Raw genomic sequence first — 6,000 nt, 5'->3', positions numbered from 1 at the left:
AGAAGTAATTATGTTGTCTCGCACAGGTACTCTCTTCTATTTAGCACTGAAGACAAATCCATTTATCATCCAGAAACATGATAGCTACCTTAACATTGTTTTAAGGCAAAAAAACACAATGAAATGAAGTTACAAGAGGGGAAAATTACTACACATCAACCATGTGTGGAATCAACAGAAGAATTTCCATTAATATTAAAGGTCCAATAACCAATCCATACATCCAGTAATGAAATTAGTGAAGCCCTCCCATGAATACGGCAAATTGAGCCCAAATCGGCCTCACAGAGATCAACCCTCACAAGTCCGAGAATCTCTACAACCCCCCGGAACTAGGCCCTGAACTAGAACCCAGGCTCTTATGATAGCCTTGCATCTGCCTATTTATAGGAAGAAAGGGAAGGTTTTACAATCATGACACAGTAGAAAATATCCCTAGGCCGAGTCTCCGCTATCAGATTAGCCAGTTGTCTCGGGCAGGGTGAAGCACTATTGCCCCCAAAAAGATTACAACGGGATCCCATCCCTTTCTTGAATAAATCATACATTAATACATAGAGAAAGAGGATAGAGAGAGGAAGGAGGAGGTGTCCTCTTGTTATTTTAGTGGAGACCATTGATCAAGCCACTTCCCTACTATCATTGGGCTTCTTTCAGTTGTTTGAGGCAGTTCACTGCTGCATTGACCGGCTTAAGTCAATTTAGCCTTTAAATGCCTTCGGTACTAACTTATGGAGGCGTGTTGTAGTCATCTTTCCATGAATGTGCCCAAATCTATATTAAGCTCTCAGTTGTCAACCCATCCATCTTTTAGAGCTTTTTGCAGTGTTATCAGTGTACCATGACGCAGGCTTTTATCTCTTGGGCCCCTTTATTATATCCCCATTGTGTGGCTTTCCTCATATGACCACAGGAAAATACCGGGGGCTCATCTTAAAAGCGCTTAAGGCCTTCAATAAACACGCCGTGGGGCTTTTTCTTTATATCGCAATAAGTCCCTTATCGGCTGATTTCCCGGACCTGAAAATTTTATAGGTCGTCGTTTATAATATATCGCACTTGGGACCCTTCCTCATCACATCGCAATTACTGATAAACCCGAGATCCAATGTCGTCGATCGCCAATAACCTACTGACATCATTTCTGATGTCATCACTGCCATGTGTCATCCTATGAGTGGTGCCACATGGCACTTAGAAGCAGCCCTATAGGACCCCTAAAAATGCCAAAAATGAGTGGCATGTGTCCTCTTGCCACATCATCATCTGTACGTGCCACATCATCGTTGATGTCAACCACCACATCAACTCTAAGGACCCATCAGAAGTCGCCATGTGGCCCCCTGGAGGAGAGATAAAAAGGTCAGTCGGGGCTTGGTTTTGTCATACTCTTCTTTGTTAATGAATTTCTGGACCCCCTGCCAATATTACACTATATCACAATTGACCTGCCAGCAATATTACATTGTATCGTAATCTACCCCCTGACGATATTACAATGTATCATAATCAGCCCCCCGGCGATATTACATTGTATTGCAATCCCCCCCGCCGTGCAGTCTTCAGGACTTATATACCGTTGATCAGCTAATAAACATGGTGCCCTGATCTGCCAATGCGACTTAAATCCCATCGATCAGCTGATAAACATGGTGCCCTGATCCGCCGATGCTGATATACGATATCGGTGATCGGCGGATCGCAGTTTCTACAATCGTCGATTCTCTTTGCCTCCTAGTCCCTATCGATACTGATATGTGATTGCGATGAACTGTCCTAAGTCTCGATTGCGATTTTTCTTCAACACTTGTCCATTTTTTTCGTTTTCTAAGCTTTCTAAAGGGATTCTTCAACAGGCCCTAACTTCCAATCCAGGAACCCTTTTTTGGACTTCTATATACCACTGGAAATCTCCTTCCAAGCACTACACACTGGAGAAGGTCCCATCTAGTTCTAATAGCTTCTGTGGCTCAAAATTTGGCATCCAACATCACTGCTATTTGGCTTCTGAAGCCATTGGTGACTGAAAAAGCAATGAGTGACAACATTGGCTCCTACTAGGGACAGTGCCTTTCTGGTAAGGTGTTGAGAACCTACTGACCAGCATCCTTCACCATTGGGCATGGAGTAAGTAATATATTTACTTTATAATCAAAAAAACCTCCATGGGAGCTTTCTTTATCCATCTACATGCAGAAAATAAAAACTCTAACAACTGAAAGTAACCGCTCAGTTGGTGCGCTTATTTATGTATAATCCCACATTATGCATAATGCTTAATTCAGCTAAGTATGTTCAAATCTCCAATAGAACCAATCCAACATTAAAGTACTGGACCACATGCCTTCATACTACTGAAAAAACAAAATCAAAATCAACATGCACCATGAAAAACCAGAAAACGAAGAACTTGATACATGTTCTTAAAAGGACCTCTGGTGCTGACTAAATAATAGGTTCATGTACTTAGCCACAAGGTCATGTAATAGACTAGGAATGTTTGCAGCATCTTTGATTTCACCTGCAGCTTGCTGACCAATATCCTCTTGCTCAGGGCAGCTACAAACACCCTTCAACTCCTCAACTTCAATGTTTCCAGGAAAAATTGGTTACTGCTCATTTACTGCCCCTTTTTCGATGGGACAACTGTCTTGGAAATCTGCAATAGAATCTTCACTCTCTGAACTGTAAGAGTCATAGATTGGAGGGTCTGTTGAGAATTCTTGGAAGGAATCTTGTTGTAGCAGGCATCTTGTTGCAGTAGGCAGCAGCAGACTCTGCATGTTCTTTCAGCTTTGTGTTCTTATTGAGACACTTGTTGTTGGGAGCTTTCTCCCCACTTGTTGGTAAACAAATCCTTCTGCACCTCCATGGCCATTTCCTCCTCCTCGAAATCATATGAATCATAGATAGGAGGAGGTCCTTGATCCTTATCTTCATGTGAAAGATATGCATCATGGACTGGAGCCTATTTGCTGACCTCCTGATGGGCCTCTTCTTCTTGTTCAGCTAACCATAGCTGGGAGTATGTTAGCTCTACCTCACTAGACTCTCCATCATAGTCATATTCATTATAAGAAGGAGAAACATTAGACTCAATTGAGTAAGCCCTCTGAGATTTTATTTGAAGCTTAGTGGTGTTTACTTATTCTCTTTCTGGCTCATAGGGTGATGCTTCTTGATGTCAGTAGATGCTTTCTTGGAGAGGAGCTCCACCAACATCTTCAATGAATTCATCAACCTCAGGACTATTTTCATCATTAAAAAGTGTGTAACAATCTTCAAGAAGAGCATTATGTGGCTAAAATATCTTATAATATTGATAGAATGTTGTATGGAAACATTTCAAGGAAAATATGTTGCCATGAGGTAATGTTTTAAACTAGACCCTAGCATCCCCTTCTAAAGACAGTTTGAATAACTTCATTTGTACGTCTTCAAGAAGAATACCTTGTTCCTCCATGCATTCATGAAATTATTTGAGGTGTTGGTCAGGTCAATTCTCTAAGTTCTCACTAAATTTAGGTAAATAGGTGTTCCACTCATGATATGGAGGGACACGATTGGGAAAACTAGCAATAGAAGAAAAATTTAGTGGTGCAAATTGGTTGGCCAGGAATGGAGGAAGGGCCATCTTGAGAACCTCCCTACATGATTGATTTCAGTTCCAAAAGTAGGGAGATTTTTGGCCTGTTGTAACATCAGAGTGAGTATGAGGATGCTTAAAAGTCCAGGATGATCAGAACAAAAATATGGACAGTGGAGTCGCCAAGGTGAGAGATCTTCAACACACACTTCCTATGCTCACCTAACAAAGGAAATGAAATGTTTGTCGTACCCAGGGAAAAATATTCTAATATGTTCCCCAGCAACAGCGCTAGAAAGATGTTGTCGCTATTTCTTGTACCTACAGCACAAGTACAGCAAGAGGCAAAGAAATTTGCCTAGAGACAGCCTATGGGTTAATTGTAGACCAGTTCCTAGGACATCTTAAATAGAGGAGTGCTTGTAAGATGGTATGAGAGGGGTTTGCAGCACTCCAATTGTCACGCAATGAAGATGGTGGTAAGAGGGTTTGGTTCAATATGCCTTTAATGAGGGATATTCAAACCAACTCATGAATCCAGATGTTGGGGGTATATGGAGCAACCTCAAAGAGAAATGGTTTCTTCTTCTTGTGGCCTACACATTGAAATTAGACAGCTTGAACAAAATTTGAAGTGGTGATAGAAAGGGGAGGAGAATGAGGAAATCAGGTGCAGAGGGCTATAATAAACAGAGTCCTCAGCCACTGTATTTCAGCAAAAACATGAAAGAGTAAGAAGGTGGAATGACAGCAATAGGGGGAGTTGATGTAAAGCTTCAAGCTACATATTAATGGGTATCAATCTTTGTTTCAAGAGTTGAGGTGAGTCTGAGCCACCACAGGTATTGTAAGCTACTCACATACACGAGTAAATCTGAAGGATAACAGGTATTGCATGCATAAAGATAGCAGAATTAATTATGTGGTCTTGCACAGGTACTCTCTTCTATTTAGCAGTGAACACAAATCCATTTATTAGCTAGAAACATGACATCTACCTTAACATTGTTTTAAGGAAGAAATACACAATGAAATGAAGTTACAAGAGGGAAAACTTACTGCACATCAACCATGTGTGGAATCAACAAAAGAATTGTCATTAATATTAAAGGTATAATAGCCAATCTGTACATCCAGTAATGAAATCAATGAATCCCTCCAATAAATATGGAAAATTGAGCCCAAATCGGCCTCACAGAGATCAGCCCTCGCGGGTCCAAGAATCTTTGCAACCCCCCGGAACCAGACCCCAAACCATAACCCAGGCTCTTGTGATAATCTTGCATCTTCCTATTTATAGGAAGAAGGGGAAGGTTTTACAATTATCACACAATAGAAAATATCCTTGGGCCGAGTATCAACTGTCATATCAGCTAGTTGTCTCGACCAGGGTGAAGCACTATTGCCCCCAAAAATATGACAACAGGATCCCATCCCTTTGTTGAAGAAATCAGACATTATACACAGAGAAAGAGCATAGAGAGAGGAAGGAGCAGGCGTCCTCTTGTTATTTCAGTGGAGGTTGTTGATCAAGCCACGTCCCTACTGTCATTAGGCTTCTTTTGGATGTTTGAGGTGGTTCACTACTGCATTCGATGGCATAAGTCAATTCATCCTTTAAATTCCTTCAACGCTGACTTATGGAGGCGTGTTGCAGGTCGTCTTTCCATGAATGTGCACAAATTTGTATTAAGCTCCCATCTGTCGACCCATCCATCTTTTAGAGCTTTGTGTAGTGTTATCCATGTACCATGTTGCAAGCTTTTAAATCATTTGAAACAGACAAATCAGTGGGCGTTGGTGTGTATCTCTTAGGCCCCTTTGTTATAGCCCCTTGTGTGGCTTTCCTCATATGACCACAGGCGGAGACCAAGGGCTCATCTTAAAAGAGCTTAAGGCCTTCAATAAATGCATGGTGGGCCTTTTTCTTTATATTGCAAAAATTCCCTTATCAACTAATTTCTCGGACCTTCCTGGACCCGAAAATTTTATAAGTTGTCATTTATAATATATCACGTCCTAGACCCTTCCTCATCGCATTGCAATCACTAATAAACCTGAGACCCAACGTCGTCGATCACCGATAAACTACTAACGTTACTTATGATGTCATCACTGCCACACGTCACCCTATGAGTGGTGCCATGTGGTACTCGGAAACAGCCCTATAGGACCCCTAAAAATGCCAAAAATGAGTGACACATGTCCCCCTACCACGTCATCATTCATACATGCCACATCATCGGTGACGTCTACTGCCACATCAACTCCGAGGACCCATCAGAAGCCACCACGTGGCCCCCTGGAGGAGAGATAAAAAGGTCAATCGGGCCTTGGTTTTGCCATGCTTTTCTTTGTTAATGAATTTCTCGGCCCCCCAATGATATTACACTATATCGCAATTGGCCCCCTGG

The sequence above is a fragment of the Pinus tabuliformis genome, chromosome J (assembly GCF_031772625.1).
Source record: "Pinus tabuliformis cultivar Carrire ecotype Pingquan chromosome J, CPIR1, whole genome shotgun sequence".
Lineage (NCBI taxonomy): Eukaryota > Viridiplantae > Streptophyta > Pinopsida > Pinales > Pinaceae > Pinus > Pinus tabuliformis.
The sequence above is the reverse complement of the archived record's forward strand: the minus strand, read 5'-3'. Positions refer to the sequence as shown.